This window comes from Ambystoma mexicanum, chromosome 6p (genome assembly GCF_040938575.1).
Source record: "Ambystoma mexicanum isolate Mex_15411 chromosome 6p, UKY_AmexF1_1, whole genome shotgun sequence".
NCBI lineage: Eukaryota > Metazoa > Chordata > Amphibia > Caudata > Ambystomatidae > Ambystoma > Ambystoma mexicanum.
The window spans coordinates 1,047,037,885-1,047,050,879 of NC_090935.1; positions in this window are offsets into that span (position 1 = coordinate 1,047,037,885).

Consider the following 12,995-nt stretch of genomic DNA (forward strand, 5'->3'; position numbering starts at 1 on the left):
CGGGGCCCCCCTTTTGGCTTAATGCACAAAAACCCAGACTCGTTTAAAAGTGGAAAAGGTCGCTTTAATGTGACAGGCCAAAGCTTACAATCAAACGCTTAACTGGCTCCATGGCCTAACAAACTAAAGGAATATTTTAACCATCACTTAAATAAATTAAACATTTTCATTTTCCCCCAACAATTAAATAATTAAATAACCCAATTCCTCCCTAATGATCCCTTGGATCCTACCGTCTCCTTGCCCCTTTTCCAGGCGTCCCGCTTTCTCCCAGGGGCCATGCCCCTCCAGGCTCAATACCTGTTCCCCCGGGGTGACCTGCTTGTGCAAACAGCGCCACCCCATCCTTTCCCGTGTCATTCCCCCATTGTGCTTCCCTCCCCCCACATCAAAAGGGGCCATGCCCCCGGCACCAGAAAAACCCTCCCCCGAGGAGTTCTTTCTGCCCCAAACCCCCCCCCACTTTTCTACCTCCAACTTTTTACCCATTCTCCCAGCCAAGCACCAAATTCCGCCAGGTAGTGATTATTCCCATACACGGACAAGTGTACCCCAACCTCTCTAAAGATAAGGAGACCCTCAAATGTTATTTCTTTATGGTCCATGACCTGCACTGCCACCGAGGCACAACATTGTACCCTTTCTCTGATTATCCCCTTCCTGGCCCTTCCCTTGCTCCCCCCTTTCCCATCCACTCCACACTCATTGCGGCAACAACTTAGTCCAAACCACCACTGCTTGAGGCCACATTTCCCGCACCCCCCCTAAGTCCCTCTTATTTTCCTTAGCAGAGCCAACCCCAAATCTCTCACCAGGTCATTCTCCCCTGCATGCATAATCACCACCTCTGGAACCCAAGCGTTCCCTCGTCCCTGCCAATATAGGAAGCAGCTGATCCCACCGCCGGCCCCCCAACCCGTGCCAACTCACCACCACTTCCTTGTAACTGCACCCCTGTTACCTTCCAAACCCCTTACTCCACTTCCTTCCCGGCCCACTTAACAATTGAATGGCCAACAAATCAAAACTTGCGCCAACTCCCCTTCCTTTCGCGCAGCATCTGAAAAAGAAAATACAAAATCACTGACAAGTCAAAAATATTTCAACAACAGTTGGCCCACAAAGCCCTAACCACCTTTTCAACATCCCCATTATCAAACTCCCTGCCGTACCCCTTGTATTTCCCAGACCTTCAACGTCCCACTCTTTCCACCTTGTCTTCTGAAAAAACCCAGCCCGGTACCCACAGATGCTGCGCCCCTCCTAAAGTAATGAGTCCCAAAATCCTCTTCCTTTTCTCCCACCGCCACCAACTCCTTCCGCCATACCCCTAGCACCTGGAACTGGGCATAAGACCTTGCTCCCACGACCCAGCCGAACCCAAGAGCCCCTTCCCTTCTTAACCGTCATATACCTTTCAATCTTGATGTCTAACCATCTTCTGTAATTTGAAAATCTTCCCATTGCAGTCACCCTACCCCCCACTTTCCCCCCGACCAACTCAGAAGCCCTGAAAGCCCCCAACAATACCCACGTAAAACAGGTCGCAAACAGCTCCCCTACAAGCAATAAACCATTTGTTCCAATTGTTGTGCCCAGTATTATTCCTTTACATTCCTGCCTTGTCCCCCCTGCACCGGGGGCCCACGTGCACCCCCCGTCCATGCAGGCCCTTTAGATTATTAATCCTCTCGCCATTGCACCAGGGGCCAAACCTGCACCCCTGTCCATGCCGTCCCTTCCATATAACTCTTTAAGCTCCTCGCATCCCTTACCACCTTTTTCCCGCCTGCACCAGGGGCCCTAATGCACCCCCGTCCATGCATGCCCCTTTTCTGCCTTACCCCTCTCCACCGCTGCACCAGGGGCCAAACCTGCGCCCCCGTCCATGCAGTTCCTTCCATATCACCATCTTCAAGCTACTTGCGTCCATTACCACCTGTTTCCCACCTGCACCAGGGGGCCTAGTGCACCCCCGTCCATGCAGGCCCCCTTTTTCCTTTACTCCTCTCCACCGCTGCACCAGGGGCCAAACCTGCGCCCCCGTCCATGCAGACCATTACACATAAATTCCTCTTCCGGCACCTCGCTTCTCTGTTCCACTTTTTTTTTTTTTTTTTTTATTTAGCTGCACCAGGGGCCCTAGTGCACCCCCGTCCATGCAGACCCATCTCCTCACTTCCCCCTGCTGCACCAGAGGCGCTCCCGCACCTCCGTCCATGCAGCCTGAAGCCTACTCACCTTGTCATGCGGCAAGCGTGAGGGCTTCACCACCGTCGTCCCTGCCCTCCCAACGACAGCTACCTCTCCCTTACCAATTTCCACCGACACCTCCCCCCTGGGCCCTCCCCTACCTCCGCAACTTCCTCCTCACCTTTCTCCTGTCCCCTTTAATTTGCTCCCAACAAACCTTTCATCAAACCTTGTGCCCCCCGCCTCCTTTACGATAAACTGAGCCCGACCTACCAGCACACCCCAATTTACCTGGCATGCGGTCCTTCCCTCCCATTTCCTTGCCCCGCTCATCACCCTGACCCACTGTCCCCTGCCTGAAAACAATCTGTAACCGGATGCCGACCCGCACACCTGCTGCACTCGTGTTTAAATTTGCACATCCACCTCGTGCAGCCTTCCTTATTGAACGCCCAACATGCTGTCGAAAGCTGTCCTCCGCCTCCTCCCCCCGCCCTCTCATGGGCGGGGCGACCAAGAAAGGGCCGGTAAGGCACAGGCAGCCCACTTGCTGTGTGCAATGTCGGGGCAGGCCTCGTTGGGGCCATCCATTGCAGCCAAAGATCCATATCTATCTCCCCCCAGACCGCCTGACTGTCCTCTGCCATTCTCGCTCTAAATTCCTCATCATACCTTACCCAGGCAAAGCCCCCAAAACTCGTGAAAGCCTTCCTTATTACATCCATATATTTCAACAGGGCCACGCAACGCTCCGGGAACTTTTCGCAATGCACACTGGCATAAATGATAAACGCCGCCGTCCAATTCTCAATGGTCACCGGGACCCTCGGGCGTGAAGCCAGCTCTCTCTCTTCCTCCTTAGACCCCTTTCGCTCTCACCTCCCTATGAAGCAATTTGAAGACATCCACAAATTCACCTCCCTGTATCTTCTCCCTGGTCGCTGCCATCAAATGTGCCCCTAATGGTTTTGTTATCCCCATGTATGGCAATTTCTTCTCCTTTCCCTTTACCTCCACCTCTTTATCTTTTCCCCCCTGCACCTCGAGCCCCAATGGCTCCACCACTTTGTCCGTTTGGACCTCCACTGAGCAAATGTTCTTTTCAACCCCTTCGGCTCCAAAAGCCTGCACCCCGACCTCCTTCATCACACCTTGAAGACCACCCCGGTCATCCCCCAACCCCCTATTTGTGACCCCTCTCTGCCATGCAGATGACCATTCCCTTTCCCGCTCACCTCTTTCCACGCCTGCCATCTGCGGCCTGGCATCCACACCGGTGCTCCTCATCTCCATTCTTAGAGGGCTCCTGCATTGAGGATGCGGGCTCCTGCCCGAGATGATTTGCTGATCTTCTTCCGAGCCCGGGGCGTCCGCCCCGCCACTCCTCTGACGTCTTCTCGGCGGGGCTGTGGGAACCTCTGCCTGGTCCTCTTCTCTTGGGCGAGGCGTTCCGACCTCCACCCTGACATTCTCGTTGCTAGAGGCTGTGCTGCGCCCTCTAGGCTCTCCTTGCGCTAACCGAGGAGGGGCCGTACCGAAACCCTCACCCTCCATCTGCACAGCGGGAGCTGCGCAGCGCCCTCCGCCCCCACTCCTCCTATCCGGGGGGGCCGTTCCGCGCCCCACCCTACCCTCCTCAATTGACGGGGACCTCTCCCTCCTTCTCCCACCTGCGCTCTTCTGCAGGTATTTACCCCCTCTTCCTCTCTGCCCTGCCACCCCCACCTGCGCCCCACCCCTGCCCCCACTGGTGTTCCCTTGGTCCCTACCCTCTTCCCTAGCGCTATCATACCCTTCCTCCCTCCCTGGCTGCCCCCCTGATCTCCTTAATCCCCCGTCCGCCCTCCTGTCTATCTCCCTCCTCATCTTCCTGCCCCTAGCTTCCCAAATCTCCCCTCTCCCTGCCGTAGGGGTGCAAGCCACCACAGCCGCCAATGCACCGTCTGCCGCCGCTCTGCGCTGCGGCCGGCCCCCACCGCTCTCCTCCTCTCCCGTAACTTCCCCTACCTCCTCTTCCAATTGGGCATTAGTTGCCCAGCTAATGATTTCCAGGGCCTTCTTCAAGGCCCCGGCGTCCACCAGCCCCTTCTTACTCGCCCCCCGGCCTGTCATAGTGCACACTAAACGCGTGTGCCCAAAAATATGCCCCTTTAACTAAAACTACTTACTCTACGCCCCCGAGCCGGGACCTACCCGAGGAAAACACCCTGGCCCTGCGAAAACCTAACGCTAAAACAACCAGCCCCCAAAACAAAAACACCACCCGAGTGAGTACCCGAAAATAACCTCATTAAATTTAAAATTAATGAGAGAAAAATTAACCCAATTATCCTACCTAATTACCAATTATTACCAGGGTTGCCGCTATGCTGCTTTCCTTACACTAATTTGAAAATTTAAAAATTTTATTTATTTTTTTTTAATTACCAATCTTTCTTATAAAATCCCTCCCTCCCTACTCCTAGCAAAAAACCCCTGGAAAAGGGGGGGGAACAGAAACATACTATAAAGAAAACAGCACTAATTAGTGCTTGCTCCCTGTCGCGAAGCGCTGCCCCCTGGCGGTGCCCAGACAGCACCGCACTTCACTAAGAGTGCAGGACACGGCCCCTTTAAGACCGCTGCCCGGCCCACCAGACCGAGACAAACGCTCGCTCACAGCGGGCACACCCACGTAAAGAGCCGCGGAGAAGCCGCCGCCGCTCTGCTAATTCCTTGGCCTGAAGCCAACTCGAAGCACGCTCGCGGCACGGATTGCCGCTCCCCCCAGATCCCTGCTCACACCCCACCGCCCACGGGATAAACCCGGCTGAAAGCGCGGCGGCCCGAAGATAAGGTAAAATGTGAGGGGTGTCTTATCTACGGCACCCCTCCTATGTAATCCGAAAGTAACCGCCACTTATCTTCTTTTTTTTTTTTTTTTTTTGAAACTTAAACTCCCTCCTTCCAGATACTCCCCTCCTCACCTGCTCTAAGTACTCCACCTAGGCCCCAGGCGCTACAGGGAAGGCTCGGGAGCAGGCAACAGGCCCTGACAATCATCAAGTCCTAACTGACGCCTGCCTCCCGAACCTTCCCTGAGCCCTTAAATACCCCCCCAGGAGGCGCTCTGCCCCACGGCCACTCGCTGGCCATGTGCATCGCCAAAAACTCCCCGGGGGGAAACGCTTCGCGTTCCCCCCGGGGCCCCCCTTGTCAAAAGAGCCCCTCACCTCCCAGTCACCTAGAATCGAAACCCTTTCCCGCCAAGCAGTGGCGGACTTAACGGTCGGCAGACAGACAAATGGCGAGCGGGCCCCTGTGCCCTGCCCCACCCCTTCCCTTCCCAGTCTCTCTCTGAGACATACGTTGCAGTCAGACCCGTAATTCAGCAGATGGTTACAGCGCACTGTATTGGAGGCAATGAATCTATTAATGGGCTTTAAACGCCTGCCACGCGGTGCGCAATGCCCACTATTACTCTGTGTTAATCACTTCCCAGTTGTTAGCTGCAGCTTGGTCTAGGGTGCTCTGACTGGGCAGTTTAATTCTTGCCGGCTTATCCCCTCTCCAGAAACGCACGCTCCTCTGCTCTAGCAAGTGTTTAATGTATTATAGTTAAGAAATAATGCAGATTTAAGCAGACCTGAATTCGGCTTGTTGTAATACTAGTTCAGGGATGGATGTCTGCGGTCGGGCCTTTAAAATCACAACTTAAATCAAATGAATCATGTGTCCCTAAAGTTCATCTTTGCGCAACTCTGCCCACTTTGGGGCCCCGTCTCCAGGACCCGCCCACTTGGGGGCCCTCTGTAATTTTTGCCCACGGGCCCTTTGCCTTAAATCTGCCAATGCCGCCAAGTCTTATAGCCACATCATTATGAGCGACTAGTCACCGGATTTTCTGGCCTGATCGCAATGGTTCCTTCCTGTGACCTACCAACCCCATCCTCCCCAAATTACAGTGAAGTCCGCCTTCGATTTCTAGTGTATAACTTCAAAACCTTGAACTATTTACCGATACAATTTCAACTGTTGTAACTGATGCCTGGCGATTCCCCTGGGCCATTGAAATGCAACAACTAAGCTCATCCCAGGGCAGATAGCAGCTCTAATTTAGGGAGGATATGTATTTGCATTTTTTTAAAGCGCTCACACAGCCCCGGGGCTTCGAGGCTATGTTACAGATTTTTTTTTGTCTTAGTTCCATATTTATAACACGCTTATTAACAGAGGTTTCTAAGCACGGACCCGGGGATCGAACCTGTGTTGCTTCGTGTCGTCTTGTTTCCAAGGAGAGCATGTTGCTGGGACAAGCTCACTTGGCATGGCCCTATCGCATGATCCGTGAACGTCCAACCACTGTCTGCAGATGTTCATGGGGGGTTACTGCGAGTGCCGCCATGCCCACGGACCAGGGGAGCGGAGGAGGCTTCCCACCCCCCTACAACAATTAGTGAAGCTTCTGCGGAGATTAACTCTGGAGGTGGCAATACCAAGTAGAGATACAATGTTTTGTTTACCTTTTTCTCAGCTTCATATATGTGTACACAGCCCTTTGCACGTGTTCTATAGTCCCTATACGTACTTCCCCTGCAACATACCTCAAAGAGAGGTGGTGGTGTTGTCCTCATTTATATAAACAAGCTGGCTTGCAAGGCACTGCGTCTGCAGACCGATAGCCTTATTGATCTCCAACACTTCACTGCTACTCCTCCTCACCAGGGAACTCTCCCTTCTTATGAATTTATCAACCAGCATGCAGGGACTCATCTTTATTTATCCCCAGCAACAACACATACAAAACCCTGTACACAAGCAAAGGCAAATCTCAACCTGCTCACAACTCCTCACACACTAATCCACAGACCAATAAAGACACAATACAAAAAAAAGAAGTCTCAGGTGATAGCACCCTCACATTATCGCAGCTCGCCTTGTCTGCAGGTTCACACTGTGTTGGTCTTCTGGGCTCAGACACTCTATGGTGCAATAAAATGTGACCAAGCTGGCATTTCTGTTGCATTCACTGCTTCATCCTGTGTAAAGGCCAACCATGACCCATTTGATAAACCAGCACCGAAAGAAGGTCATGCCACAATATCAAGCTGCTCTTTCACCCTACACTGCTACACGCTACGTTACAGTTTGCCTCACAACACATGCTCACCGCTCACAAGTAACAGTATTCCCAGGCTTGCTCACACCTCCCCTCCCAGCAACAACTCAGATAGGCCCCTCTGCAACCCACTTTGCTTTGTCTCTCTATAGAAGGGGATCCAATGCAGCATGATATGGGATTTTTGTGTTCAGGTCTGCTTCTCAGAACTCAGTATAGTGGAAGTGCCTTACACAGTCTGCGGTTGCCATTCTCCAAAGTATTGACCGACCGGAAATCGACTTGCGTGTCGTATGTATACCCCTGAAAAAATGAGTTGTCCTTGCAAGATTGCAGGGGAGTTGCTAGGTCTGGAAAAGACCCGGGGCTAAACTGATGTTGGAACTGTTGGAACTGGGGGCTAGCTAGTCTTTTGGCTGTAGCTCCTGAGATTCTACCCGGGGCTACAACCAAAGGATCAGGGGCTATAGCCCCCTTAGCCCTCCCCTAGCAACGCCCCTGCAAGATTGAATGCACCAAGTAGTAAAGAGAAGATCCTTGGGGAAGTACTTGGGGATAAGTTCCTCGTCACGGAGGATGTGGTGCTAATGCTGACCTGTAAGCTTGGGTAGGTAATGGAGGGACAAAAACGATTTTAGGCCAAGTATGTAATATATAACAACATTCTTCCCTTTAACCTGCACATTAACAAATTAAAAGAAATGTATAGGAACGCCAATCCCAAGGAGAAACTCAAAAATCTTCAAACTCCCCATCCCTCCCCTCCCCAACACTTCCTGAGTGAAACAGCCAATAACAATTGAGGACAGTAACAGGGACTGGTGGAAGGTGGGGCAAGAGGGTCCTCACCTGTAGAAGCTAACTTGCACCCATTACATTACAGTACATCACAGCATTTGTAAAGCGCACTGTGGACCCTCAGGCATAAAGGCCCTGGGCTATGCAACCCGTTCTCTTCGATCTGAGGACAAGAATCTTTTGGTGGTGCCCCTTTCGCGATTCTTCTTGTGTGGTGATAGACTAGACAGTTGGCAGTTGCATGCCTGAAGTTGTGGAACCTGCTTCTGCTGGACCTCTGAAACATCCACTCCCTTAGAAAGTTTAAAAAGCAATTAAAACGTTTCTATTTAAGTGAGTCTTTTACTTGGAGTCCTTTTCAGTTTCACCTGCACCCAGATACAGGTTTCCTGTGTGGTCCTCTCGGCAGATATGTTAAATGTTAAATGTTAAAGATATTTGTACCGCGCATCGTCACCAATGGCGTTGGTCCCCAGGCGCTCTAGCGGATCTGCAAACGAGAAGGTGGGATGGGTTAATAGGGTGAAGAGGGAGTAGGATAGTGAGAGGATTGGTGTTCTGTTGGCAGCTTCAACTTGGTATACACCGGGTGCTGAGCTTTTGGTGCGAGTATCGGGCAATGTCAGTCCTTGTGTGCTGCTGGTGCGGTTTATTTGTATTTGTATTTATTGTTTTATATAGCGCCTTAATCCAAGGCGCTTTACAATGAACAACAAAATATATATTAAACATGGAACAGTAGAAGCAATATCGGTAAACATGAGTCAAACCAGAAAATCAGCGTGAAGAACAATTTACATATGAGAAAGAAGAGGAGAGGAGGCGGGGTGGAGAAAGAAGGGGGGAGAGAGAGTAGTGAGTACAGTCAATAGTAGGAAGAAGGGAGATTTAGAAGAGAAGGGGAAGATAAAGAACAAAGAGAAGGGTAGAAGAAAGAGGGAAAGAAGGGTAAGAGGTGAAGGGGATCAGGGAGGGGAATGAAAAAGAAGAGATTTCAATAAGGAGCAGAAGGAACAATAGGAAGGGGAGGAATGGATAGAGAAAGGCAGGGAGTTCCAGTGTAAGGGGGCAAGGAACTGAAAGGAATGGAAACGAGAAGAGGCACAAGGGTAGTGTAGTGGTGTGGTGAAGTGCATGCAGATTGCGGTGCGAGAGGTGGTTGTGGTAGTTTGAGTGAGACAAGTATGTAGAAAGTTTAGAGCTTTTTTTGGTTAGTGAGTTTAATATTTTGCAGCTGATCACAGTATGGCTGAATGCCTCGGTTTAGGGAATCCTGCCTGGTGCGAAAACGGCTAGACTTGAGAGACCGGCATAGTGGGGGATAAGTGCAATATAAATCCAAATCCAAATAGTGTGTACTGCTTTCGTGTTATTGCACACTTCCTTCATGTGCTATGACCCGGCTAGCACCCTATCTAACATGTTCTGGATGTCTAAGGATGCCACTATTTCCATTGTGTAGTGGTTCACTAAACACCATGGATTGAATGCGAATGGGGTTTGCCTTCTCATTATCGCTTTAAATGGGGAAATGGCCGTACATGAAAAGCATGCATCCAAATGAAACGTGTCTTTTCTCATCATTAAGAGAAATGCTTGTATGGTCTTTAGAAATCATTCCATGTGGTGATGCGATGCTGGATGCCCATCAGACTGAAAAAGGCTGTCATTTCACCAGACATTCATTCATTTCCCTCCAAAAGAGAGTCAGAGGAGCTTGATAAGGGAGGAAGCATTGATCTAAATTTACCTCTGGCCATTTTGAGAAATAGCTGATGGGTTCAATGGTGAAACATTCATCTTGTCAGCCTGTTAGATGGGTCCAATAGCTCAAGGGGTACTTTGCCCAGAGGACCTTCTGTAATGCTCTTTGTTTCTGGAGTGGCTGGAATTTATATTGAGGCCTCTTAAAAATAATGGGGGTTCCACATGTATAACACTTTGAGCAGTGACCCTAAATAAGAAATAATAGGAATAACAAATATTGTGTCTTTCTGGAATTCTATAAAATAATTGCTACACTCATTAAAGGGTCATGTTCTATTGCTTCCCATGATGTCACTTCAGGGTGGCGTCAAATGACATCACCCCTGTGATGTCATCTGAGGTCAAGGGTCATGTGATGTCACGTCCGCTACCCCTGTCATTTTGGTGAAATGATGTCCCTGCCAAGTGTCCCGGGTGAGCTGCCTGTGTTATTGTCATTCCAAAACCTGTGGCCAGTACAACCTGATCAGCTCCTGCCCGCATGCCCCCCAGCACTGAACTCTGCCAGTAAAGTTTATGGTAGGTGACGAAATCCTGCTCCAAATCCTTGTAGGTGGGCCAACCATCCTGAACGTATGGTATTGTCTTTTGACCATGATATGTTGATTGCGGGCAAAAAAGACTTATACCAAAGCGTACCATTCTGCCTAACCGCACCCCACACCGCAAACAAGTGTTTTGTATGTGTGTGTTTGTGGGTGTGCATGTGCGTCTGTTGGGGGTTGTCGAGAGCAGGGGGTGCAGTATTTGTGGTGGTGAAGGGAGGAGGCGGGGGAGTAAAATGGGACTCATGGGGTGTAACCCCCTGATCGAAAAAAAAGGTGGCCCCCAGGAGGGTTTGGGGATGGAAATCACTTGAAATTGTCATAATCCCACCTGTTGAATAACTGAACATAGTGGATAACCTTCTTCGGAACAGGATTTTTCTGCCCTGCTTTTTACCACTCCTCTTAGGTGATTCACCCTGACGTAACACAGACATCTCATATTTTACTATGAGGATGTCCACATCAGCATTGCCTGATGGTGGCTCACTATTGTCAAGTGGTACACATGAAAAACAGTTGCCGTCACATTTCTTCAACCTGGTTTAAATTCTACCTGATAGATGGACTCTTGGAGACTCACTGATAACCTTGCGAGCCTGCGAAAAGCCTGGGAGAAGCCCAACTCTAGAGAGGGCCTCTGATCAGTCCAGAGCATGCAAGGGGCGTCCAATATCTAAAGCGGTACATCCCAGGCACAAGTCAAGGGGTCACACTCAATTGCAAAATAGGTTTATTCTGGCGATTGTAGTGCACAAAATGCAAATTCATCTGTGAGTTCTTTTGTCTCAAGGACCTGTTGCAGGACTGCTCGAAGGCCCTTATTAGTCATGTCTACAGTGAGAATAGTTTTCTTCTCTGTTGCGGTGAGATGCAGCACAAAAGCTTTACAATAAACTGCCTGGCCACTTGGAATGCAAGCCATTGCTCCACCTCTATGTGTAATAGACACCCATCTTGGTGAGCCTGTGAAGGGGTTCCATCACCTTCTCAAAAGCTTGGGGATATTTTGCACAGAATTGTTACAGGCAGAGGAACGAGAGCAGCTCCTTCTTGGTAGAGAGAAGAGGTGTAATTTTGATGGTGAACACTAGGTCCATCCACAGATGCAGTGTGCGTGGCCCCGTCAATCCACTTCTTTGACACATTACTTACTTTCATTGAATTTCTTTGAGTGTCAACCCTTTGTCGAGTATGATTCCAAAGAATTGTTTGAGGTCTTCCTCATGGACACTGTCGTCTTATGAATAGAGCACCTCTTTGATGCCCCTGAAGAGGTTGTGCATCATGCTGTGGAATACGGTGGAAGCTGAGGCTTTCTCAAATGGCACCAAGTGGAACTGTTAGACGCCAAAGAGTGTATAGAAAGCTCTGAGCTCCTTGGAGGAATCTGGTAGTAATCAGCCCTCACATCGAGTGTGGAGAAAACAGTGGCATTCTTAATTAAGCTAACCCGCTACCCTATGAAGGGCACCAACCATTCAGTGGCCTCTACACTTTCATTGATGCCCTCACAGGTCGGATATTCTGTACAGTCATTTTTTCTGTTTTGAAATTGGTTATACTCCAGTATCCCTCACAGTTTTTAAATATAACACCATATATGACACCTCACTCTGAGTTCAGTTTTGGTTAACGGCCATCTTGTGCATCTATATTGTGTGGTTGGTCCCACATAACCTCATGTGGTTTTTGTGATCAACTTTACGTTTCTTTTCTCCTGGACTGACAACAGCCTCCCAATCTGCACCATACAGCCCTAGGAAGCTTTTTCAAAAGATATCTGGAGTGATCCTCACAACACATATGTTCTACACAACCTTTCTTTAAGAAGTGAAGAACTACAATTTGTACTTTTTGTTCTCCACATTCTGCGGTTCCAGAGAATTCACAACACCACCACCTGAGGGTCCTATGACACAAACAAAGCTCTCCTGTACCTGCAATGCCAAGAGACCCGCCATAGCACTCTCCTGGGCTTGCATGAAAGCCGTCTTTCCCATTCTTAACGGCTCTGAGAAGGTCATGTGAACACATCACACGATCAGAATTTCCAAACACATGACATGTGGATAAGTAAGCAATATGCTGGCAGCCCTGCTCCTACGTCTCTTGAACCTTTCAATTGTCTCCTGTGTCTTTGTGCAGTAGCACCTGGAGTGCTACAAATGCCATATGGGATTACCAAAACAAATAATCGCAGGGCCAAATAATGGGACAGACTCGAAGAATATGGCAAAATACTACTTTATTATCAGTTCAAAAGAGTAGGGAAACCTGGCAAGCAAAATCAATCGCAGCGCACACACTCTCAATGCATTTTGGTTACACAAAAGGCTTTATTTTTTTTAATTATTATTTATTTGTATTCAGTTCCAACCGAACTTTTACAAATCACAAAAACACTGATTCACAAAAATCAACAAATCACAATAAATTCAATCAAATTACAATACAATGAAACACGTCGTACTATACACATTTGTCACACTTCATTACCTATTGTTTAAACACTCCTTTTGAATTCATGGCGTCACATGTAAAAATATTTACAACGGAGGCAGCTATATTCCAACTAAAATCACTATCATTCA